Source organism: Pantherophis guttatus, chromosome 6 (assembly GCF_059756535.1).
Source record: "Pantherophis guttatus breed Tessera chromosome 6, ASM5975653v1, whole genome shotgun sequence".
Lineage (NCBI taxonomy): Eukaryota > Metazoa > Chordata > Lepidosauria > Squamata > Colubridae > Pantherophis > Pantherophis guttatus.
The window spans coordinates 20,972,357-21,000,177 of record NC_142068.1 but is presented as its reverse complement, the minus strand read 5'-3'; the positions used below and the strand labels follow the sequence as shown (position 1 = coordinate 21,000,177).

General features: G+C 37.0%; 1 long non-coding RNA gene across 1 annotated transcript in view; it reads right to left on the bottom strand.

Annotated features, from left to right (window-relative positions):
* The window catches only part of LOC148113049 (uncharacterized), a 40,192-nt gene extending 19,718 nt beyond the window's left edge, over positions 1 to 20,474 (bottom strand). Inside the window, exon 1 of the long non-coding RNA XR_015728491.1 lies at positions 20,382 to 20,474. This is a non-coding gene — a long non-coding RNA (uncharacterized LOC148113049). The remainder of the gene's footprint in view (positions 1 to 20,381) is intronic.
* Between the last annotated feature and the right edge of the window lie 7,347 nt (positions 20,475 to 27,821).

The window sequence follows — 27,821 nt, the reverse complement described above, 5'->3', positions numbered from 1 at the left end:
CTTGCCTTAGCTAAAAAACTAAAGTGGCCAATGCTGCCAATCTAGATACATATGGTTTCCTGGAAGAACTTGAAGAAGAACCAAGAGGGCTTCAAGTTGGCCACCTCCAACATATGCTGCAAGATTGTCCTCAATCGTCACTGGAAATGTTCAGTCTGGAAGATGTTTGGTGAATTTCAGATTAGTCACCATCTGCTCACATTGTTGCAAAGCAGAAATATTAACCAAAGATATCCAGACTTTTTTTCCCTACCAATCTATCAGGAGAAGGCTGAAGATGTTCCCCTGTTGTTCAAGCTTGTGCAAGAAGAGTGAAGGTGGCTATAAAGCAAAGTGAGACTAAGCAGTGTAGTTGCTTTAATTCTAGAAGTAGAAAGAACGCATTAATTTACAATGTAGTCTGGAGGTTCTGCTTTATTTGAAGCATCATAGTAGTTACGTGAGAGCATGATGGCTTATGTGGTTAGGATGCTGCATTGTCAATCAGCAAGCCCCCATTCAAGGCCCGAGTGCTGTTGTGTGATGGGCTGAGCTCCCTTCATTCATGCCAGCTCCTGCTAACCTAGCAGTTGGAAAGTGTGCAATTGCAAATAGATATATAACTACCACTTTGGTGGGCATACTAATGTGGACATGAAAGGCGCCCCCAACCAGGTATTCCCTGGGCAACAGTGATATCACCGGCTAATCCTTTCAAGCCAGAGGCACCTTGGTGCTTCCAACATGAATGAGGCCAAATATAAATCCATTTATATTGGATTAGATTTTGGGATTCATCTAAAATAACATTCTTCATCCTGGTGAAAGACAGCTGCCTAGGAATTTGAGAAACAGACTGTTATGAATTTTTGTTATGATTTTGTTATGATTTTTAACTACAGATGAATCAATCCAGGAGATTTTTTTTTAACAAATGTGTCCCATAACATCTTTAATTCAATAAAGAGTCATAAGATTGCTGAGTATAGCAAATAATATCAAAATGTGTGTTTATGCATTATTAAAATGTTATGACATTGGTCTTTCTCTCTCTCTCTAACTCTGTGAATGCGGGCGGAAGAGAGAGAGATTTCAAAACATAGAGGAACTTGCAGATAACTGAATAAAAAGAGATAGAAATTCATCGGGCATGTAATATAGTAGTTTGAGTGCAGTTGAAATAAATGGAAACTTCTTCTGAAAACTTTTTAAGGAATACAATTTGAAGGTAAATTTTTGAAATAATGAATAGAATGAAGCCTTACATAATTGATAAATCCTCAGGCTCTTGTCTATTGCCTTTTCTCATAAACTGGAAGCATTTTCATAGTAGATCAAAGAGGACTGCATAATAAAATTATGATGGAAATAACCCTTTTTGTTTTCAAGAGTATGACCGTGTTGTTGCTTTTTTAAAGGTCATATAAGACATTGTGAAGATGGAGTCTCATCACAGCCTTGAAGTATTTTAGTTAAAACAGAAATATATATATAATTTTATACTATGGAACAGGGGTGAAATCCAATTTTTTTTACTACTGGTTCTGTGGGCATGGCTTGGTGGGCATGGTGTGGCTTGGTGGGTGTGGCTTGGTGGCGTGGCAGGGGAAGGATACTACAAAATCTCCATTCCCACCCCAATCCAGGGGAAGGATATTGCAAAATCTCCATTCCCACCCCACTCTGGGGCCAGCCAGAGGTGGTATTTGCTGGTTCTCCGAACTACTCAAAATTTCCGCTACCAATTCTCCAGAATCTGTCAGAATCTGCTGGATTTCATCCCTCCTATGAAACATGTCCAGTTAAGTTCAGGAATGGGTTCTAAAATTTTTCACTACCGGTTCTGTGGGCATGGCTTATTTTGTGGGCGTGGCTTGATGATCATGTGACAATTATTTAGGATTTAGCAGAGGTACTGGTCTACCAGGCTTTTAACTGCTTGCAGAGCTGTACCAATCTACCCATTTATTTTTGCAGGCACCTGTCTACTCATTTGTTTTCTTTCAACACTGATCAGCTGTAGGGCGGCCCTTTGAAGCCCCGCAACAAGAGTTTAAACAGTTTTTTTCCCTCTAGCCATCAGCTGGGACTCAGGAGGCAGCAATAGATTGGGGGTGGGGCCAAATAAAAGGTAAGAATAATGTGGGGGGGTGGGGGAGCAGGCCAGAATCGGTTCGGTGACATCATATTGTCACCGCTACTGGCTCGGCGGAACCAGGCAGAACCCACCACTGGGTAAGTTAGTTCATTTTCTTATGATGGCAGGATATGGCGATATTGTTAGGAATGAAAAATCACATTTAAGTTTAAATGGTTCAATTGTGGGACCACCAGAAGAAAATATATGCACCATTTTTCCCCCTTATGCATCTAATCAATACTGTTGGACTTATTTATCTGGGCTATGAATGGTAATCTTGGTTGCTGTTTACTAAGTTTCATGTAAATTTGTTGAATCAGATTGTATTTTCATCCAAAATATTACTTGAAAAAGAACCTAGATTTTCAAAGTTGCCTAGAAATGGAAAAATACTTTTGTTAAATGTAGAAATAGTAATTGGCATGTAAGAAGGGTTAGCCTTAATTAAGCAAAACAAACATTTTGGAGTAGACAGGTGAAATTCAAACTGTACTGCTCTTAATGCTGAGAAAATATATTATTTATGAAAGCAATTTGTCATATAGTTCATTGTTTTCTCTTTTTCAAAAAAAATCCTGTGTGTTGTGGATCCAGAATACCTGGATCTTCAACTGATACGGAACAGCTCTTGTTACAATTTTTTTTTTGTTTAAATTTTCTTTTCTGTGATAAAGCCCATTTATAGTTGGCGTTTTCTCCCCCCAAAAAAGTTTAAATCAAACGTTTTAAAAAAATAAGCACATATTCAAATAATCAAACTCCTAGAGATAACAGAATTAAACTCGAGTCCTCATAGAGGAAACAAATCTTGCACTGAGTAAATTAATCAAAGAATTAAAATAATTTCTTAATATGGATGTCATAACAAAATACTCCTGCTTTATATTTCTACTAATACTTTCTAAAATATGAGCATGATATGTGATAAAGCCTTTATTAGGAGAGAACGTTATTTTCAGTATTTTGGACCCAAGTTTACTTTCACACTGTATTTAGAAGTTTGATGGCAAAATTTACAAACCTTATCATTCTGCAATGAAGTCAACCATTGAAGTCTGCAAGAATTGCAGATTACCAAATTAGACACAAAGGATGTGGAAAGTAGGCTCCATTGCATCGGAGAAACTAAGAAAATGTATTTTAAAATAGTGGATCAAACTTGTCAATAATCTCATGTGCATGAAAAGCCACATGGATAAAGATGCATATAAACGTATAATGGGATGTTATTCAGTCACTATTTTTTGAGTAGCATCCTTATTCAAAACTCTAACTTGCTATTCTCATGATGAAGACCAGTCTATGCAAATTATATTCTTATTCATTATTTATACAATCAAATAAAGTCAGCTTCTGGCAAAAATGCAAAGAAACTTAAAATTTTAACAAAATCCATTCAAAAGTCATCTTCTGATACATTTCCTATAGAAGGACAAAGCATCAAGGTGATTCTAGCAATAGGAAAAGGAATCCAGGATTTCAAACTCGGTAAAAGAACAGCATGAAGGCAATCTTTTAGATAAAAGAGCTCCTAAGAAGAAATAGGTTATATGAAGATAGAAAACCAACAGGGAAAAGTATATTTTCTATTTATTGCATAGAATATCAAAAGAAAGACAATTTCCCTAATGGGGTTAAGCTGTGGGCTTGTGCTTGGTGCATTGAAGCTAAAGTGACTGAGTTGGAGATGCTTAGAAGCCAGCGAGGTCTATGGATGGATGTGGATTTGTGATAGCATCATCCAATTCCCAGAATAACTGTTTGTTTTCTATTGGAAAGAAAAGGTTGGGAGAAGATTATTACTATTAGCAGAGCTTGTCACAGAGGAGTACCTGAAAGTTGCCTTCTGAGACATTTAGAGTAAAATAGTTTCATTTTAGAGATTACATACAGTAGAACTTTTCTGATTTACAATCTGGATAGAGCAGGGGAAGCTGGAGAAAACAAGAGACTAGTGTTAAGAGATTAAGCCTATCTCTAGCCCAGGAAGAGGTCATGATGTTAGCACAGAAAGTTTGGCTCCATTTACCTGGCCTGAAAGCCTAATGAACCACATCAGATAGGTGAAAGGGGGAGGGGAGAACTTTTATTTGTAAATAAAAGGGTTACCCAGAAGCAAATTCCAAGTGGGCACACCCCGTATTGGAGTGGATCCTCTTTTATACAATTTTGAAAAGTATACATTCCCTTGACTCAATTGTGGAAACACATAACATTATTAATCAATCACAATCAATCATCATGCATGCATCTTCAGTGGGCATAGTAACACAGTTTAACTAAAGGTTACAGAGTATGTTACAGGGAAAGTCCAGACCTCTGTCTTATCAATCTTATTGGTAAAAACATTCCTAAGCAACTTGGTACCAGGCTATCAACCATAACTCCAGAGGACAGGCATTTCTGAGCATGAAGGCAGATGGTTTAACTCGAAGGATTGTTATCTCAGCTTGACTCAGCCTTTCATCCTTCCTAGGTGGGAAAAATGAGGACCCAATATTCTGACTCTGTAAAACTGCTTAGAGTGGGCTGTAAAGCACTGTGAAGTGGTATATAAGTCTAAGGGCTATTGCTCTCACTATTGCTATCTCTGCCTGTAAAAATCGTATCAGTACTATATAGCAAAACAATTCAACTCTATGCAAGTTGATGCCAGGTTTCTGACCATTTCTTCTTTATTTCTTTGTGCTAAACAATATCTTAATACATGGCTAGCAAAACACTTTATTAATGCATTGAACTAAAGCAGTGTTTCTCAACCTTGGCAACTTGAAGATGAGTGGACTTCAACTCCCAGAATTCCCCAGCCAGCTATGCTGGCTGGGGAATTCTAGGAGTTGAAGTCCACTCATCTTCAAGTTGCCAAGGTTGAGAAACACTGAACTAAAGGTAAATAAATGGCTAGATAAATGCTAAATAAATTGAAGGATCTTATCAAGGATGAATAGTTCAATGAAGATGCTGACTCAGTGAGTGACATCTGCAAAACAAAACAAAAACAAATCCCATTGTAGGATGAATTAGGAAAGACATGAAAAACACACAAAAAAATATCCATAATAATGTTCTTTTACAGATCTGTGATACATGTGATAAATCCAGCTCCTATACAATTCCTTTTAAATATAGCCACTATCAGTGGGAAAAGGGCAAAATGAGCAATTTCCCTCTTTCCTGAATCCTATACATGGACATGTATACATGGACATATTTTATACATGTGCTCTATACATTTAATTTACACGTAGTTCATAAATAACTGTCTGTTTCCAAATGGTGCAAAAATTGGAAGGCCTAAGTTAGGTACGGCTGCAGTTATAGCAATAAGAGATATTTTCTAGCCGGACAGACTGGAATGGGTCAGCAATCATCTTATTCAGGTCACTGTTGTTTCAGCATCTCAAGATACGAGGTGGCAGAAAAAGTTATATTTAAGTATAACTTAAGTTATACTTAAGTATAACTTTAAAAAAGTTATACTTAACACAGATGATTAGGGGACTGGAGGCTTAAACATGAAGAATGGTTGCAGGAACTGGGTATGTCTAGTTTAATGAAAAGATAGCAGTGTTCCAATATCTCAGGGACTGCCACAAAGAAGAGAGAGTCCAGCTATTCTCCAAAGCACCTGAGGGTAGAACAAGAAGCAATGGGTGGAAACTAATTAAGGAGAGAATCAACTTAGAACTAAGGAGAAATTTTCTGACAGTTAGAACAATTAACCAGTGGAACAACTTGCCTCCAGAAGTTGTGAATGCTCCAACACCAGAATTTTTTAAGAAGATGTTGGATAACCATTTGTCTGAAGTGTCTAGGGTTTCCTGCCTAAGCAGGGGGTTGGGCTAGAAGACCTCCAAGGTCCCTTCCAACTCTTCTCTTCTCTTCTCTTCTCTTCTCTTCTCTTCTCTTCTCTTCTCTTCTCTTCTCTTCTCTTCTCTTCTCTTCTCTTCTATTCTATTCTATTCTATTCTATTCTATTCTATTCTATTTCAACAGGACCAGAATTCAACCTACAGATAGCTTAAAATTTTTCATAAAGCCACATTTGTTCTGAGTTTGGGGATGGCATTCCCCTCCTCCCAATATGAATTGAAAATTTTATGAGGATTCTGGTGGAAGTCACAATAATATTGACAACATCAATGAAATATTTCAGAAATCTTACATCCCTAAAAGCCTGTCCTTTGAGAAATATTATATGGCCTTGAACAAGGGGCAAAATGTGTTATAAGACAGTTCCAACCTCGGATTAAAAAAAAAGAAATCCAACCAAAATGCTACTTGGTTTTGCTTTTCAATATATATTTTTAAATTTCAAACTTTACTTTGAAAAATCTGTGTCAAATACTGACTTCATTTTTCCTGAAATAGCAGTAAGATTATTTTGTTTTAGTATCACCATTATCTTTCGATGCCTTTTAGATATTGAAATTGTATTCCATTTTCATTACTGTCTGTTGTAAACAGACAGTAGGTGTTTCCTTCGAACACCTAGAAATTTAGTCTAATTGTTCTTATGTCCTGAATGGATATACGTCCCAAATTACTAACTCACTTACTATAAAATAATTGCTTTAATTGGTACTTTACTTGCAATATCTTCTACAACATACATGTTTTAATGTGCTTTCCTAAAACAACAGTCTTTGTAAAAATCCATAGTAAAATTCAGTTTTGTTTCTTTTTTGTCCTATCTTTCTTTCGTATATCTATTTTTCATGCATACTTCACACTCAGTGAAATACAGATATGTGAATCTAGTTTGACCTTTCAAGAAAGGTTTTACGGTTGCATTTCAGGGGGTACTCCTCTCCTCCAGGACTCAAACCCAGCTATCACACATGCAGTGGCAAAATTCTGTGTCGCTGCAATGTACACAAGAAAAAAATTGGTTACAGAATTATAGCTGTCAACTTGTGCCAATTTTTGAAGATATCTATAACAATTTTTGGAAAAATATATTATTCACATACTTATTGGCTCTCCATTCATGTAAATTAGGGAGTGACCCTAATGGTTTGAGATCATGTATTTTCTTAACGGAGATGTTATTATCCACTATTAATGTCAGTATTATTTTTTAAAATATATTGTGTGTCTATTGCTGGTCGATGACCATAATAAAGATATATTCTATTCTTCAGGAGGTACTCCATGTAAGAAAACAACATTTCCCAGGTGAAGGAAGCAAACTTTAAATTAGAGGGAAGGAGGGAGGGAAGAAGGGAGGGAGCAGGAGAGAGAGGGGGTAGAGGAGAGAAAAAAAAAAGAGAGAGAGAGAGAGAGAGAGAGAGAGAGAATGCAAGGCATTTTGCAGCTGAAGTGTGGCTGAGATGCTGGTGGTGCAAGTTTCTGCTTCTTAAAATAAAAGTAGCAACCATAATGCATCTACCCATCATGCTTGTGATGATCATTAGGTAGGTAGTCACATAACCCACCTGAGTTTATGATCTGTTAGGGTAAAATATGTTTGATAACAAATGCCAATTATTTGCTATGGGATGGCTTTACCAAAAACCAAAATCAAATATCCATGTTGCAAAACATCCGGTAGTCGCATGATTACGGGACACTGCAAACAGCCATAAATCATAAGCTGATTGCTGAGTGCCTGAAATGTGGTCACGTAATTAGATGTTGGAACTTTGGAACCAGGTTGTAAGTAGTCTTGGGGAGATCCATTCAAACTTTGAGCAAATGCTAAGTGACTAATTATATGTCGAAAGCTACCTGTATGGAAAGATAAATTTACAATGGCAAGGGTTTTTTTTTTTTCCACATGAGAAATTACTTTAATCTTCAATTTTTTTCTACTGGCTCTTTAATTAATAGAATGCTTTTTTTAAAATACATGGAAACTTTGGCAGATATGGTGGTAACTCAACTTCAGCAAGTGAAGAATGAACATTAGAACATAATGTTCTAATTGGCAGCTAGATTGCCTGCTCAAAGCAGCTGTGTATATTTTAAAAATTTAGTGGGGATTAGCAGTTTGTCATTTATCAGTTCATCAATCTGAATAACTTGTAGTATAATGTTCAACATAGAATGATGCAACCAAATGATACAATTGTTTGGAAAGTGAAGTGACCTTTTTACCTGAGATCTGTCATTGTTTGAATGGCTCTATTGAATTTATGCAATAAGCATAAAATACGTGACCCAGAATGAGTCTATGTAGGCAAAGGTCTAGGCCTCAAAACCTCACATTTCTCTTAAAAGTTTCTCTTAAGTGTAGATTTCTTTCAGGATTGTATGAAACTCCAATTATAACTGGAAAGTTGAATTAAGTCATCAGATTAGATATCCTGGTTCAAACTGAGCCAAATAAATTTAGAAAAAGGAGTCAGTCTGAGTCATCCAATTAAACTGAAAATCTAAACTGAATCAATGAATCACATTAGAAATAATCCAGATATATTATGATCACATTTAACAGGGATGGTGACTTGTTTACTCATTGTTGAACAACTATGACCTTGTTGAGAATCTTCATAGACATGCTTTCCCCATCTTTCTGGCACATAATCTAGCTCATTGCATTAATTCCCATTTAACCCTTGCTTCTTCAACAGCACAAAATCTGAAAACCAATTCAGATTTATTTCTAGTATGGTACAATTAATCCTGCAAGAGCCATTTTGGTTTAGCTGTTAAGGCATCAGGCTGAAAACCAGGAGTCCATGAGTTCTATTCCTGCCTTAGGTATAAAGCCAGCTGACCTTGTGCCAGTCACTCTTTCTCAACCTTAGAAAGCAAGCAGTGGGAAACCACTTTGGAAATCTTACCCAAAAAAATCCTGCAGAGACTGGTCCAGGCGCTCACCAAGCATCAAGTTTGACTCAAAGACATTTTTTAAAAAAACATATACCAAACGATTAATCCTACAACTAAGTTTGGGATGTAGTAAGAAGCAGAAACAAAAGATCCAATGATAGTAAGCAGAACTATGAAAGGGTACTTGAAAGTGTTGGATCAGAGTATGGCACTAACAGATTAACAGAGTTGGAAGAGACCTTGTAGGTCATCTAGTCCAACCCCCACCCAAGCTGGAGACCCTACACCATTTCTGACAGATGGCAGCCCAGTATCTTCTTGAAAGCTTCAGTGATGAAGCTCCCACAACTTCTGAAGGCAAGCTGTTCCATTGGTTGATCGCTCTCACTGTCAGAAAATTTATCTTTATTTCCAGGTTGAATTTCTCCTTGTTCAGTTTCCATCTATATACCGAGCCTTGGTAGTACAGTGGTTTAATGCACCCTGTAATTAACACAGCTGCCTGCAATTTCTGCTGGTTCGAATCTCTCCAAGGCTCAAGGTTGACTCAGCCTTCCATCCTTTCTAAGGTAGGTGAAATGAGGACCCAGTTTGTGGGGGCAATAAGCTGACTTTGTATAAAATATACAAAAGAATGAAGGCTATTGCTTAACGCACTGTAAGCCGCCCTGAGTCTCCGGAGAAGGGCGGCATATAAATCAAATAAAAATAAAAATAAAATAAATAAAAATCTATTATTTTAAGATTACATTACTAAGATTAAATATACTAAGATTAAATATAAAGAAGATAAAGTTAATCAGAACAGGACAACTACCATAGATTTCAAATTGAAAATGAAGACATGTGAAGTGCTGTCTTTTAGGATCAGCTATTAAAATAAAAAAATCAGCAGCCAAGAAATGTGCTGCAGAGTAGCACTTGATAGAATATCAATGAAGACCTTGGAAAATATATTAGAAGCTGGGATATGTCTAAAGCTCAGAATCACACAGGCAATGGTGTTCCCTGTGACAATGTATAAAAGCAAAAATTGGATGTTCAAGCAGGATAGAAAGACTACTGATGCTGACCAACTTTGGTGTTGAAGAAGATTCCTGAAAATATCATAGACCACTATGAAAACAAATAGATCTTCAAGCAGATCACTCTGGGATTCCCACTGAAGAGAGAAACAGCCAAATTCAAATTATTATAATTTAGGTAAAGAGGTAAAGAGCTAGACTCTGGAGAAGGCTACCATGCTGGGAAAGGTGAAAAAAAAGAGAGGAAGAGGATGTCCAGCAACAAGGGTAGACTCAATTATGCTTGCAATGGATAGTTATGAGTCCACTCTTGGAAGACTTGAAGACACAGGCTGGGAACAGATCCTCCAAAAGGAAACTCTACCTATGTGCTTTCTAAGAGTTGAGATGAACAGAATAATTCAAAATTAAGGCAGAATGGTAAATTAAATATTCTAAAAAAAATTCGTTCTAGAAGTATACAATAGCCACCACTTTGGTTCAGAATGCAGTGATGTGAGCAATAATGAACATGCCTCAGTGTGCCGAAATAATATGAATGGCCCTGGTTTCCAGTTTGCTTCCAGATGCAATTGAAAGTAACCAATTACTGTCTATAAAGCCATACATACAGTAGCATAGTGTTTTGGTACTAGAGACATCACGAGTTTCTAATAGCAGCTTCTTGACTGACTTGATTCTGCAGGTGTGGTGTGTTTCAGGTCCCTTTGAGTAAACAATGTTATCTATTGGGACCCACAAGTGTGCTTTTTCTTTTGCAGTGCCTGCCCTTCAGATGAAGTTCCCCCTGAATTATGAATGCCACCCCCCCACCCCCTATTCTGTTCTGGTTTAGAAGACTGATCCTTCATGCAAACCTTTGTGAAGGAGAATGATATTTTCTTACTTAATCACACCATTTTTATCTTTTACTGATTTTATTGCAATTTCTTCAATTATGGTGAGCACCCAAAGTCGCTGAGAAGTTGGTGGCATAGAAGTTTAATCAATTAAGAGCCACAGTGGCACAGTTAGAATGTAGTACTGCAGGCTGCTTCTGCTGATTGTCGGCTGCCTGCAGTTTGGCAGTTTGAGTCTCACCTGCTCAAAATTCACTCAGCCTTCCATCCTTCTGAGGTCAGTAAATTGAGGACCCAGATTGTTGGGGGCAATACCCTGACTCTGTAAACTGCTTAGAGATGGTTGTAAAGCACTGTGCAGCGGTATACAAGTCTAAGTGCTATTGCCATATGCCTGACTAGGTGGCTCAGTGGCTAAGACACTGAGCTTATTGATCAGAAAGGTCGGCAGTTCAGCGGTTCGAATCCCTAGTACAGGTCTCCTGCGTGAGCAGGGGGTTGGACTAGATGACCCGAAGGTCCCTTCCAACTCTGTTACTGTTACTGCTATTATCCCTATCTCAAATCCTAGCAGCAGAGACCAGCTTTCAGCAGGTAATTTTCTTGTCAGTGAACCATTTTATTCCTGTTCTTGTTTCAAATATCACAGCTTATATAACTTGTTAGAATAAGGGACAAGATAAACTGAGTGGGGAAAAAAAATAAGGTGCAAGGTCAGAGAAACCATGTGAAAGGCTTGACTAGCTGCCTGATGAAAAACACCTGGGAAAGAACTTCCAAAATAAAATTCTAAGAATTGGCAAAAACATGGATTTCCCCATTAACCAGTGAAACACTTTTCGTCAATTCTGAAAATTGATAATTTATTATCCAAACCCTACTTGTCTCACCTCATTAAATCTAATCACTACCAGACCCTGTTTGTTTTCTCTCTTTACAGCACTTGGATTCTATTCCAATTCTCCTTTCTCCCACTGCATTAACCACTACAACAGATGGAAGTTTGTAGTCTTGTCTCAGAGACCAGACAAAACCCATAATGCAAATAATTTCTATACCAAAATACAAAATAAATACAGACCCATGGTTTGAATAGAAGGGCATACTACATGAATTTTCAAATGACCATAATTGTAATAGGAATATAGTTCTTCTTAGGATATTTGGAAAGACTGTGACTTGTTATGCCTCACCCATATGCAATGCATTTGGAATGTGCTAAACGTGGATTAACCTCTTCAGAGTCCTTTCATTCTTTATTCATATACTAGAGCGAGGTTAAATAGCAATAGTAATAGCAGCAACACTTAGATTTATATGCGACTTCACTGTGCTTTATTGCCTTTTCTAAGTGGTAACAGAGTCAGTGTATTGCCCCCAACTATTTGGGTCCGTATTTATCAGCCTCGGAAGGATGGAATCAGGGGTGAGCTTCAGATCCTTTAGCAATTGGTTTGCTATCCTGTTGCTGGGTGGGTGTGACCATGGTGGGGATGGTCTAGTCTGCCGCCTACACCACAGCGGTGGGAGGGGGGACATTTTTCACTCTCCCCAGGCTCCAGAGGCTTTCTTCGAGCCTCCAGGAGAGTGAAAACTGCTTCCCCCAGGCAAGGGGGAAGGCTGGAAACAGGCCTTTCTGGGCTCCTGGGAGGCCCATTTTTTCCCCTCCCAGACCCTCCACATGGCCCCTGCACTTACCTGAAATGATGAACAGGCCACATGGAGACTTCTGGGATGGGCAGGGTTGGGTGGGTGTGGCCAGCCAGGGCTGGCATTTGGGGGTTCGCTGAACCCCGGCGATCCTTGGCTAGAGGATCACACGAACCCTGCCAAATATCCAGGAGCCCACCCCTGGATGGAAGGCTGAGTCAACTTTGAGCTGGTCAAGATCAAACTTGTGCAGTGGGCAGGGTTACCTGCAATACTACATTCTAACCACTGACCCACCATACCTCCTGAATAGTCATTGAAGCTGAAGATACCTTCAAAGCAAGAAGTGTTTGTTCCAATGTGGAATACAGGAGCACATATAAAGGAGAATATTTGTAGACCAGAAATGAAGGGTCCTTGGTGCGCTCTGAGCTTTCATTGTTTTCTTGCAGATGTTTCATTACCCAAACAAGGTAACAGGTAGGTAACTAGGTAACAGCACTAACACATTGATGCTGTTACCAAGTTTGGATAATGAAATGTTTGCAAAAAAACATCTAAGTTCAGAAAACACCAAGGTGCCCTCAGGAGCACTTTTGCTCCCGATACCTTTTCTTCTTTTTTTTTCCCCCTTTTCTTTCTTTTTTTCTTGTTAGAGATAAGAAAGTTCACTCAAGATAAATTCTAACTCATTAATGTCCTCTTAAATTGTCTTGCCTAAAAGCTAGCTATAGAATTCATAACTGATTATTAGCCACTAATCTTATCTCTGATTTTTGGTAGAAAATGCAAATACATTCACAAAAATGCTTGGAAGCTACATGGCTATGATCAGTGGGTTGGCAGCCTCTGTATTTAGCAAAATCCCTTCTCATTGTGGATGGCTAGTAGTTTTGCATTCATTGTCTTTGATGTGGGAACTGGCAAATGAAAATATATCTTAGTTTTCCATGTTTTAATAATAAGACGCTTATTAGAACATATATCAATAGTAAATATCAAAGGCAATTATCAACATAACCAAATTCAAATATACTGCATTATTGAATTTTTAAGATCTGCATGATTCAAAATGCAAATATTCCAGAAAGTTCTTTCCTTGATAATTCTTGAGCTGCTCCTTAAGTATTCAAGAACCACACAGTTGGTGTACAACTTTGTTAGTTGTCAGAATGATATATAAATTTTAGCCTTAGGGAGCTCTTTTGCTATTCCAGGGCTGTTTTATTTATTAATGCTTGTTTGAGTTTTGATGTGCTATTCTATGCTATTGTATATGTGAGTGAAATCTAAGAAGCAGTTGAGTAAAGATATATAGTCCCTTTAAAGAAAAGCAATAAAAGGAATGTAGAAAACACATCCAACAACAATATGCTTGTAGCTTATCAGTTCTCAAATATTATGGCAATATTTAATGAAAGTTGGACAAATCCGTCTATTGGAGGCCTAAAATAAATGAATCAATGCCCAAATTTATTGCAAAACCTACACTGGATATGTAGTATAAATAAGAATAAATCAATACCTTCCGTGTTCTTCATTAAAGTAAATCTGGAATCATAATCATGAATGAAAATGCTGGATATGAATATAAACATTTAAGATATTAATTAATGCAAAAACAATTTGCATTATATCAAGTTGTATTATTTCAACTTTTAAGAGTGCATGAGTGATTTCATTGGTTATATAATTCCCATCACCCTCATATGTCAATATTTGGGCATTAATTATTAGAGTGTGTAATTTAGTCCCATGTGACATGTTGCTAATTAAGAACTTAAACATTCTCTAATAGTTTAATGTTCCAGTCTGAAATTAAACATGCTGGTCATGTTTAATTATGATTTAATTTTGTTAATGTCAATAAAAAATATCAGAGATACATTTGGTCCAGTGCTTATGATTAGTATAAAAGAGAAAATAAGAAAATAAACAGAGAAACATTTTAGATGCATGCATTGAAAAAAGCAAAAGGGAATGAGCTTCCATTTGTATTTATTACTTCAAATTCATCTGGTTGAAGTTGGTAAAATGTTATTTATTGATTTATTTAATCATAGTTATATAGTCACCCAATTCACTGACTATCTAAAAATGATCAAAACCATTAAAACAATCAACAATCAAGAAAAAAAATAATAAAAGCAAATAGGCAGAAAGAAACTGTAAACAAAAAAGAAAAAAATATACTTAATCAGTTTGCATTATAGTATCCTGTTTCCCTGAAAATAAGACCCAACCGGAAAATAAGCATGATTTTTCAGGATGCTCATAATATAAACCCAAAATAAGCCCCAGTTAAGATTGTCAGCCAGATGGATGCATTTAGTTCTGTATTTCCCCAAAAACAAGACCTAACCATAAAATAAGCCTAATAGACGTAGTTTGGAGCAAAAAATAATATAAAACCCAGTCTTATTTTCGGGGAAACACGGTATTTTGCTGCAAACAACACCTATTCTCCTGTTAATATACATTAATACCTTGGTTGGCGCAGCGGACTAAAGTGCTGTTAAACAGCACTTAGCTGCCAGCTGCCTGCAATTACTGCGAGTTCAAATATTCACCAGGCTCAAGGTTGACTCAGCCTTCCATCCTTCTGAGGTAGGTAAAATGAGGACCCGGATTGTGGGGGCAATAAGCTGACTTTGTATAAAAAAAGAACACCGCTTAGGGGTAGCCAAAAGCCCTACTAAGCAGGTATATACAAAAGTATGAAGGCTATTGCTTAACACATTGTAAGCCACCCTGAGTCTCCGGAGAAGGGCGCATATAAATCAAACCAATAAATAAATAAATAAATAAATAAACAATAAATAAATAAATAAATAAATAAATAGTAACTTTATAAAAATGCTGTGAGAAACATCACTGGCCCTTAATATGCCTATGACTGCCTTTTTAATTTAGGACCAGCCTTTAAGTCATGTGTAGCAGCATGAGAACAAATGTGGTCCATTCACCACAAACAATTAATCCTGCACTAGGATGTAACTATTTTCTGCTCATTAAATGAATGTCTATATACATAAATGAATTTAAGAGGATTAGATTATGGAGACTGATTTTTGTTGATCTATGCAAACCTCTACAGAAGCAGATTAATAGTATTATCTCCATTATGTGACTGGTGTTGCTAGCAGAGCTGTTCTTTATCCTGAAAGCTCCTCTGCAATTTCTCTTCATTTCAAATCTGAGTTGTTTTTCTTTGCTTTAATCAGTATTAGTCTAGAGTTGCTATGGAGTACAACACTCCTATGGGCAAGTTGCAACTTTTGGGGCAATTCAAACTAGTGTTGACATACCATCAAGGAAAATCACTTACCGGTAGGTATAGGTAAAGTGCATGGTTCATGGATATTGTGTTCCACAGAGAAATTATAAATCACTATGTCTTTGAAAATTCTATTTTTCTATACCAGATATCCTTCAAATGTGTGGAATATCTTTTCAGCCAGGATGGCTATTGCTGACAATTTGGGAAATTAAAAGCCACACATCTGGAAGGCACCAAGGTTGAAGGAAAGCCTTCAGACCTGACAGAAATAGTGAATCATACAGTCACCATACAAACCATACATTTCAAGGAGCCTATTCTGTTTCAGAGGTATGATTTAGGCTTCCTATTTTCTTTGTGAATTTGAGAAGAATTTGTGTAGTTTGAGTAATAAGCCACCAGTTGAGCTCTGAGAAAATTCAGTGACTATTGACAAGTCACTATGTGTTATCCCAACCTATGTCAGAGAATAGTGTTGAAATGAAATGAGATGTATGAAAACCATACTGAGTTTTCAGAGAAAAAGCAGGATATAAATTATCATGTTTAAGTTGATTATATCAGTGGTAAAATGTAAAATTTGTTACTACCGGTTCTGTGGGCGTGGCTTGATGTGGGGGTAATGTGACTGGGTGGGCGTGGACAACTTTTTATTTTTTAACTTTTTTAAAGCATTGTTTTCCAACCTATTCAGGAGAATAGGTTGTAAAAAAATGCTTTTAAAAGGTAAAAAAAAGGCTCTGACGATCACAGCTGTGCCGCGCAATCGTCAGAGCCTTTTTTTTACCTTTTAAAAGCAGGAAGTGATGACACCCAGGCGGGTGGGCGGAGCCTCATGCCTCCATCGCTACCGGTTCTCTGAACCACCTGCCACAATTGCTACTGGATCGCCCGATCCAGTCCGAACCGGGAGCATTTCACCCCTGGATTATATATATGGTAAATTTAAAACACAAAATGGAAGTAAATTCCTTATCAATATATATTTGTAGGTGCATGCATGTATTTAGATACACTGAAATAGAAAATTAGATATTTGGGGTTTTTGTTTTTTTTTTTGCAGCATCTGGACTACAAATGAATACAGATTTAACAGATTAACAGAATTGTAGGTCATCTAGTCCAACCCCCCCACTCAAGCAGGAGACCCTACACCATTTCTGACATTTCTTAATACCTACCAAGCCAGAACTTTTTTGTGACTATGAGCTGCAGTGGTTTACATGACAATCAGTGGTGGGTTCCTCCCGGTTCTGCCCGGTTCCGCTGAGCCAGTAGCGGTGATGATGTGACGTCACCAAATTGGTTGTGTCCCTACCCCACCCCCCGCCCCCCCACTCCCCACATTATTCTTACCTTTTATTTGGCCCTACCCCCAATCTATTGCTGCCTCTTGAGTCCCAGCTGATGGCTAGAGGGAAAAAAACTGTTTAAACTCTTGCCGCAGGGCTTCAAAGGGCCGCCCTACAGCTGATCAGTGTTAAAAGAAAACAAATGAGTAGACCGGTGCCTGCAAAAATACATTAGTAGATCAGTGCCTGCAAAAATAAATGGGTAGATCGGTACAGCTCTGCAAGCAGTTAAAAGCCTGGTAGACCAGTACCTCTGCTAAATACTAAATAATTGTCACATGACCATCAAGCCACGCCCACAAAGTAAGTCACGCCTACAGAACCGGTAGTAAAAAAATTTAGAATCCACCCCTGATGACAATGGTAGGTAGGGTTATTCAATTCACACATGAGTGGTCCAAACATATACACTCTAATTGGATTGTTTATTTTTAAACCACATGGAAACTATTTTAGGAATTCCATGAAAACATTTGGCAAACCTGCCATCAAAATTTAGTCATAAAAAAACTACCATGGAAATCACATGCAGCTCTGGAATTTCAGGATAAATAATTAAAGGCTATTCATTTTTTCCCCCTTTATAAAAAGGGTTCTAATTCTTGATGTTCATAAAATATTCAACCTAGGGATTGTATGTGTTAAACTGTAGTGTTGTATAATAGGAAAGATAGGAGAATTGGGAACTCAAATTCAAGTTCAGCTTTAACTATAAAAACATAATTGAGTGATTTTGGGCCAGTTTATATCATCTTAATTAGACTTTAACATGTGGTCCTGATTCTTCATACATGACAATTCAATGTCAACATTATTCCCATATAATTCCACTTTATTTTCCTCCTTTTTCATTTAAGTATTTAAAATAAGCTGGGAAATCCATATTACTATTTTCAGATTTTTTTCTTCTCCTCATTTATTGGTTACAATTAGTTAATTTAGTACAATTGCTTCTGATGCATTGTTTAATATAACTATCTTGTGCACTCCATTCTTTGCAACTTTAGAGCATTTTACAGGTCACACCATTTCATTAGCATTAAAATCCAAAAGAAATGAAGATGGCAATCAGTTAACTTTTATGTGCTTTCTGCCTTCTGCAATTAAGTGTGTCAGAGTTTCTTGCAAAAATTAAATCCAGAAAGCACACACAGGCAGACTGATGCAGCAGGATTGATTTAAATAAGACACTTCTTTATATACAAGAATATATATACAATACCAACATCAGAGAACAGTTTCATTTCAGCAGAGCAGACTAGTTCACACTCTGGTTTCAGTTTCTCTGCACAGACTCAGAAGCTGCAGACTAAGACATGCTCTGGCTCCAGTCTGTCTCAGCTCTCAATCGGTCCTCATTGGCTGACTTAGTTGCTATGCCTATTCATTGGTGATCTATTTCAATTTATGAATATTCATACTCTGACAAAGTGTTATTTATATGATAACACCAAAGGTTATATTAATTATCCAAATAACTGCTAGTATTCTGGTGGAAAAAAGAAAACAGAAAGCCAGTAGACAAGGCAGAAAGGAAGAAGAGGAGAAGAAATTAAAAGCTACATAAGATGGAGAAAAGGAAAAATTATCATGAAGCCAGTTCTGGTCTGCAATTATCCTCTAACTCAGCTGAATAGTTAAGAATTGGGGAATTCCTTCTACAACCCCCCCCACTGAAAGTAAAATGATTACTTCTACCTCACTTTCCAACAGATTTGTGGCACTTAAATGGAACTTTCAAAGAGAAATAGAAAAGTAAAAGTTCTCAGATTTCTTGGGCAGTTGAAAGGATGGTCTGATTGAGGGGGGGGTGTCTACATCCCTCCCAGTCTCCCCATCTGATTCTGTCTAACTCCTCTCATAAATAATCTACAACACAAACCCAAGAACAGATTGGGAAAAGAAAAGGGAAAAGAATGATTCAACCTAATGAGCCGCTAAGCTCCAGTTTTTGAGCAGTTAGCATCTACTAAATGAAAACTGGGACTCACCGAAGAGTCGCTTTGAACCTTTTGTTTGTGAGCCTGCTAAAATATTCTCTTATCAAAGCTCATGAGATAGATTGGGATAAGCAACTGTCTCTCGGAAAGAGATAACAACCTCAGACTAATAAAACTTGTAGCAGGGTCCAAGCTGAAATTTCTGAAATATCCTGCATCTATCAGAAACTTTATTACAGTTATCAATGAACAACCCAAACTTCAGCTACCAGTCACAAGAAGACCCATCTTAATTTATTTGAGTGCCAATAGGTGGATCTATAAGCAGCTAAGTGCCTGCTAAGTCAGTTTGGAAGCAAACAAATATTGCTGACATTTAAACAAGCTATCACACCTCATTTTAATTTTTTTAACTTCCTAGAAGAAAGTGGAGTGTAAGCATGTAAGAATATTTCTGAAGTGTTAAGCTATATATTCATAAACAGATACATACAATCAATATGTGCATGGACAGTGACTTTAGTCTCAGTAACTCTCTTCCATTTTTTCCATTAAAAATGAGGTAAAGATCAGAATTGTTTTGTTTATTTATTACAAAATATGTGTGGCAGATGCACACCAAGTGTAGTTCTGCACAGATCAAAAACAGATTTTGCACATCTTCAAAATGTGTGATCTGTTTTCAGCTCAAAAATATATTAAAATATGCTCAGAGATGTGTGTTTTGAAAGGAAAAAAATCATTTAAAATGTGTGATTTAGTTAAAGATTTAATTTTTTAAAAATACCGAAAATCAATACAAAATGGAATGTTTCTATGGATAAACACATGCAGAAAGAACCTTTATCAGAAATAGTCTGCTCTACCTTTATTTTCTTGCTCATCTTGAATGAAACATAAATAATATAATGTTTCTACACCCACCCAAAAGAACCTAGGGAATTAGATCAATAGTGAGTTTCAATTTAGTTTGCTACCAGTTCGCTCGTGCGCTCGTGAATGTTCATGTGCGCACACAAAACTTCTGCACATGCGCAGAAGCATCTGGGCGGGTGGATGGAGCCTCCTGCCACTGCCACTACCAGTTCACCCAATCTGGGGTGAACCGGTAGTAACCCTCACTGATCTAGATCTCATAGATTGTACATCCATGCTAAAATAAAATAATTAGGAAAACAAGGGGAAAATCAATGAAGGAAAGGAAGTATGAACAGTTATGAATGCAAACAAGTTTAAAAACATGAACTTGATACAAGCTTAATAAGTGATATTGTCATTTATGGAATTGATTTTAGTACCAGAATTGATATTTACTCCAGTTATCAATATAGCACATCCAATATACATTTTAAATGTCTGGGTATTTTTAAATGTTAAAAGAGAAGTTATTTTATCATACCTTCCATCAACTGGGTATTGCAACATCTGTAGAAAATTTAAATGAGGATTCCAGGCGGGGCCAGCCTGGAAACAGCAAAGAACTGTCCTGCGGTGCCTTGGCCAAAGAAAATGTTTTTGCTGGCAGAGGGTTGCAGGAGGCCATCATAGCTGAAAATGGGGAATGGGGTGGGGTGTGTGCAGCCCGCCCCAGCTCCATTTTCGTTGGCAGAGGTCTATGAAAACAACTAAAAACAAAACAAAAGGAGAAATGTTTCCCCTTTTGCATTTGAGCATGGAAGAAAGGACAGGAAAAGAGAAAGGGAAAGAGAAAAGACAAAGAAAAAGGAAATATGGGAAGGGAGCAAGGAAGGAAAAAGAAAAAAAGGAAGACAATTGAATAATATTATTCCAAGGGGTTAAAAGCAAGTATCCAGAAATGACGTTGCTTCAGATATATTCAAATGTACTTAGAGCACATGATTAAATAGTCCAATTGGATAAACTGTCTCTTCTCACAGACATTAAATCAAGTAGATGTGTGAATCTGTCATGAAAATATAGTCCATTAACTGAATATCTTTCTGTTATTATCAGATTGTTCTTATTGTGTTACTTTTATTGTTCTTTATCACTATTAACTATTTTAAATCTGTAAAACAGTCAAAGTCATTGGTGAGTGTGTGGCTTTAGAAATTAAAATTCTAAATGAACAAAAGTTATTAGAGAGAAAAGAAAATATAGGTCATGATTTATTGCACTGATTGCTATTCTGATTTAGATTCTTATATCTTTTAATTTTTGTATAAAAAATTGTTCTATCAATTTGTCTTCTGCCATTTTTAAAAGATACATTACCGTGTTACCCTGAAAATAAGACCCTGTGTTACATATATTTTTTTAACCCTGAAATAAGTGCTTGGCCTTATTGCCATGCGCTCAAAACCCCAATTGGGCTTATTATCAGGGGATGCCTTATTTTGGGGAAAACAGGATAAGTACATAAAATTATTATAGTTGGGGAAAACTTTTGTTCAGAGACCCGAACTGATCAAAAGAAATCACTGTTTTCCTCCTCCAATCAAGGAATTAACAATGCTATTTGATGCAGGGCAAAAATACAACTGTGAATAAGCATAAATAATTACCAAAATTCTAATGCCTGAGGCCATTTCATAAACAAGTTTGAAAATCTGGCTTTTAAAGCATGACATATTTTATATTTCAATTTTTAGATTTCAGCCTAATTTTAAAAGCTTTAGATAAGTAGGGATATTGATATAGATAGATTTAAGTCAACTAGCTGAAAAACAGCATCCTGTGCAGGCAAAGCAAATAATTAATAAAGGAGGGAAGGGTTCCACATAATGATTTAGAGTTTAATCCAAAGGCTTCTTTGAGATTTGCAAAGCAGATTTAGTTAATGTTTGTTTCCCAAGTTACTTTGGCCATTGATGTCAAATCTGTTTTTCCCACCTAGTGGCATAGATACACCTCTGTTCAAGAAACATCAAACCATATTTAGTAAATACAAATAATATCCTCAAAAGTTATTTTCAAAGATTTTACCTTGCTCTTGTATTAGTTGTTCTGTCATGGCATCAGTAACAGCTGATATAGTATTTAAATCAGATGATGAACCGTAAAAGATGGATGATATTCAGCTTCCATCATCTTCCATCGTAGCTCAGGAAATGGAATCCACTGTCTGACTGGCAACTTCAACTCTTGTTCTATTATCATCCCATTCCTTGCCTAATAAATAAGATGGAAAGTCCAAGACATTTACATGTTTCATTATTCAATAGTATTCCATATCATTTTGAGATGAGTAGTTTAAGGAAAATGGTGCACAAGCTCCTCCTGAATAGAATGTATAATTGGTCTTTATAACCGAAGAGCTCCGAAATGAGCAACAGAAGTATCTACATATGGAAAATTATACTAATCTCATTGCCAGAGTGAAAAATGTCTTTGAAGACCCCCACCAAATGTGTACAACTGATTGTGAGATCTGATGCTTATGACAAGGTAGGCATACATGGTTGATTTTTTTTTAACTTTTTGCTTGGAATGTGGACTGGAATAACTAGCTTTAGTCAACCACTTTAAGGAGGGAAGAAACGAACAAAATATTTTTCATGTGTCGGACAAAACTTATGTTGGTTCATTGGATGATTTGTTGATTTATTCTGAAGATACAGCCATCACGTATATAAGGGAATCTATACCAATGGAAGGAACAGGGAAAAACTATAGCTTTCTTCATTTGAAAACCTTCTGTCTGCAGATTTTAGCTTCCAAAATTCCCCAACAATCTGAAATAGAAGCTTCTCTATCCCACTCCTTCATTCTATATACTATCTATCTATCTATCTATCTATCTATCTATCTATCTATCTATCTATCTATCATTACATTTTTATACTGCGTATCTTCTCAGTCATCCAGATCATGGTTTTCCCAAAGGTGCTTTTTCAAGAGGCAACTGGACTTTCTTGTTTTTCTTTGAAAAAGTTTTGCTTCTCACCTACACTTCTTGGATGACCTGGATGACTGAGAATCTCCAAAGACATATCTCACCTACTGTAAGTGCCTCTGGATAGCTTACAATAAATACATTGGAGCTACAAAGCAGTATTTCTTCATCTTGTTATTGTTAGTCTTGGTCCAGAAGTTTCTTGAGGTTCACAAAGGCAAATGAACTAGTTACTGATCAAGTAAAACACACATTTGCATTAGTAATGTTCTCTATAATCATAGTCCATTGCTTTTAAGCACAAATTCCACATGCTGGGAAGAAGTCAACCTTATAAGGATCACAGCACATTGGATGGGTAGCTTAATCTTCCTTCTATGCTCTGATCCTGAGCAAATTTTTCCTCAATAGCTGAAGCCATTTGCACTGATAGAAAAAGTTTTATAAACTCATTTATTTCCTAATGTAAATAGCAATCACTAAGAAAGGATTCAAGGACAAAGAGAAGAATAATTTCTCACTTCCTACATGCTGCAATCCTTCTTCCAGCAAAAGCTATTTACACTTTTAAAAAGTCCTAAGTGCAAACATACCTTACATGTTACTGTTGGGTTCTTCCAGGGGTAAAATCCAGCGGGTTCTGACAGGTTCTGGAGAACTGGTAGCGGAAATTTTGAGCAGTTCGGAGAACTGGAAAATACCACCTCTGGCTGACCCCAGAGTGGGGTGGGAATGGAGATTTTGTAATATCCTTCCCCCAGGAGTGGGGAGGAAATGGATATTTTGCAGTATCCTTCCCCTGGAGTGGGGTAGGAATGGAGATTTTGTAGTATGTGACTTATTTCTAGGATCTTACCCAATAACTCCAACACAAGATGCAGTGAATCAAATCTCTTTATTGATTAAAGTTTCAATTACAGGTGTGTGGCTGGAAGTGACCTCTGGATCTCTGGACCACGTCTTAAATACCTGGGAGGTGGAGCTGAGGTAAGGAGGGGTCAGGGGAGGACCTAGGTGGATGTGGTGTTAACCTTTATCATGCCTGGGATGGACAACGGTGGGCATTTATACATTGTTTTATTGTTTGTTTTATTGTTTTATTTGATTTGTATACCGCCCTACTCCCGAAGGACTCAGGGCGGTGAACAGCCAAACAATAAAATAACATAGATACAAAAAATTTAAAAACCAGATAAAATCAAATTAAATCATTTTGGCCCAGACAAATTAAAACACCCCAATAATTTAAAAACAGATTAAAATTTACATATTTAAAAAGGGAAGAGATTAGGCCAAGCCCGCCTGATGGAATAAAAAGGTCTTCACAGCGCGACAGAAGGTGCGCAGATCCGGGATCCTCCGTATCTCTGGGGGGAGCCCATTCCAGATGGTAGGTGCCCCCACAGAGAAGGCTCTCCCCCTAGGGGTCGCCAGCCGACATTGTTTGGATGACGGCACCCGGAGGAGTCCCTCTCTATGAGAGCGTACTGGCCGGTGGGAGGCTATTGGTGGTAGTAGGCGGTCCCGTAGATAACCAGGTCCTAAGCCATGGAGCGCTTTAAAGGTGGTAACCAAAACCTTGAAGCGCACCCGGAAGACCACCGGGAGCCAGTGCAGCTCGCGCAGGAGAGGTGTCACATGGGAGTGCCATGTCGCTCCCATTACCACCCGCGTGGCCGCACTCTGCGCCAGTTGGAGCCTCCGGGTGCTCCTCAAGGGGAGCCCCATGTAGAGAGCATTACAATAGTCCAGGCGGGAGGTGACGAGGGCATGAGTGACCGTGCGTAATGAGTCCCGATCCAGAAAGGGACGCAACTGGCGAATCAGGCGAACCTGATGAAAAATTTATACATAACATAGTATCCTTCCCCGCCATGCCCACCAAGCCACGCCCACCAAGCCACACCACACCCACCAAGCCATGACAACAGAAACTGTAGTAAAAAATTTAGATTTCACCACTGGGTTCTTCTATAGAGAAAGCATTTCTAAAAGAAATATGCGGTATGTTAATTCTCAAATTGTAAATGTTACACAGTGACATTAAGATGGATCTACCCTAAAGTGCCTTAAGTCAAATAATACTGTAGGTGTATAAGCCTAGAATACTTGACTCTTGTGAATCTAGAAGGGCATAAAGTTTTGTTGTCTTGTTTGTTTTCTAATATTCCTTCCTTTAGACAGGCAAATTTGGATAGGTAAACTATATTTTGAAGGTAAACCAAAGAAAAGAGTATAATATTTCTAGCAATAAAGAAGTTGAGTTACAAATAATTTTTCAGTGATTTTTTTTCAGTTATTCCATTATGTCTGAGAGACAGCTTTAAATATTCAAACAGGTCACACCTGAATAGTCTCATGCAAGTAAACAAATTATATTTTCCAAATATACTGTGCAGGTGCTGCACACCACTAGATTGAAGTAATTGTTTTATTCATATGAATTTCTCTTTTGTACAATTCTCTTTCTACACAAAACTCTTGTGAGGTAGCCTTTTTCTTCATTACTCCTTTCCTTCTGAAGAGCTCCAGTTGAACATTGCAGATGATTCAGCTGATGTATGTCACGGTCCACTATAACATCGAAACAACCATTTTTAGTAAAAATGGTAGCTTGCTTTTTAACTCGGGTAGCTTGCTATTTAACCTCTTTTCCTTTGCTGTACGATAAATCCTCATGTTATATATTCTTTCTTCTGAAGTTCTCTTTAATATTAACAGACAAACAGAGCTGGAAGAGAACTTGGGGGTTTTCTAATCCAATCCCTGGTTTAAGCAGGACACTCTATACCATTCCAGACAAATGGCTGTCCAGTTTCTTAAAAGCTTCAATGATGGAGCACCCACAACTTCTGAAGGCAAGCTGTTCCTCTGGTTAATTGGTCTCACTGTTAGGAAATTTCTCCTTAGTTCTAGCTTCATTTTCTCCTTGATTAGTTTCCACCCGTTTTTCTTCCCTTGCTTTGGAAACACCTCTTCTTTGTGGCAGCCCCTTAAATATTGGCACACTGCTATATAGCCATGAGGTAGATGTATAACCATGAGGTAATGGCAGTTAAAAAATAAAAAGTGGAAAAAAAGTTGTTCAAATTATATTAAGAAAATAAAAGGCATTTAGCAGTGTCATCTATTCAAGGTAGATTCTAGATAAACATTACTCTTCATGGTCTAATAATCTGTCTCCAAGAACCTAATTTCTTTGTCTTTCTCATTTTATTCCACAAGAAAAAAGATAATATGGCAAATTCACCATGGCCTCCATATGAACTTGATACATGGCTAAAAATGCCAAATCCAGGCTAAACATCTGGCTGACTATATGACCAACCATAATATATTAAGTTGCATAATTTGCTTTGACATTTTTTTTTTCAAAAGTGAATTGAATTTTGTTGAGATTCCTTTTTAAAATAAATGAAATAAACCCAAAGGTGCTTCAAGAGACAACTGGACTTTCTGGCTTTTCTTTGAAGATATTTTGCTTCTTATCCAAGAAGCTTCTTCAGTTCTAAACATCTGGTTGACTATGTGATCAACATTAATATATTAATTGTATATGTCACCCAACTCACAGCATGTTAAAACAAAGAACAATATAAAAAACATAAAAGCATAAAACAATACAAGATAATAATTAAATCATATGGTGGGGTAAGCCCAAAGTTACTTAATACTAATCAGATATTTTAATTTTGATTCCTTAATTAAACGTTTAATAAATAAATTAATCAAATTAATTAAAATCAATCAATTAATTTATTTATTAATGAATAAACTAAGTAAGGAAAGAACCAAACTAGAACTAAGGAGAAATTCTCTGACAATTAGAACAATTAATCAATGGAACAACTTGTCTACAGAAATTCTGGGTATTCCAACACTGGAGGTTTCTAAGAAGAGATGGGGCATCCATTTTTCTGAAATGGGATAGATAGATAGATAGATAGATAGATAGATAGATAGATAGATAGATATAGATATAGATATATAATGATATAGAAATGTATGTATGTATGTATGTATGTATGTATGTATGTATGTATGTATGTATGTATGTAAATAAAACCCATTTAATCTTCCCTGGTACAAGCTGACAAACCAAGGAGTACCTGTGGCTTAGAGGTTAATGCATCTGCCTAATATGCAAGCAAGCCCAGGTTTGAATCCCAGAAGGGTATGGCTAGCTGATGAGAGCTAAATAGCTTGAAATAGATATATACTAGTCTCCCTTTATTTTCTTTGTCAGTAAATATAAATTTAACACAAAATAGTTTGTTGTGAAAGTGACTGCTTGAGGGCTCCTGGATTGGAGCTGAAAGGCGAAAAGGAAGCAGTATGCTCCCTCCCATATTTGGGTAGACCAGGTTGCTTCGATAGAAAACATGTATGTATGTATGTATGTATGTATGTTTATATATGAGATGTATATATTCTCTTAGATATGGCACCACCTTATGCTTCCTAAAGGAAAGACAATGTATGATATGTGACTTTCCACTATATGTTGCTTTGACAGCTTTAGCAAGCCATTTAAGAAGTAGACCTTAACACCACTTTAGAGATTTCAGTAGCTTGATTGCATTTAAGATTCTTTAGAAACAGGCTTTCTCCTATTTCCAGGGATAATTGTTGCCTGTCTTCAATGTTACTCTTCATTTTCCTGCAAGGGCAACTTGGGTTTATCATTATTGTTGTCTTCCCCATAATGCCTATGGGATAAATTAGTCAGAGCCATCACAGTAATGTATTTTGATCCAGGTTTCATAATGACTAAACTGTCAGCCAAGCTGATAAAATAAACTGGACATGTTTCTGTTTGACCCTCCGTTACCAGATTGCCCCAGTATTTACTTTTGTCATTGGAATAATTTTGTCCTGAAACTGAAGAGCTATTCTATTTTTTAAAAAAATATTTATTTAAATACACACAATAGTTTTAGCTTTGTACAATCCTGGAAATCTCATTCATATTTTGATGTTCTC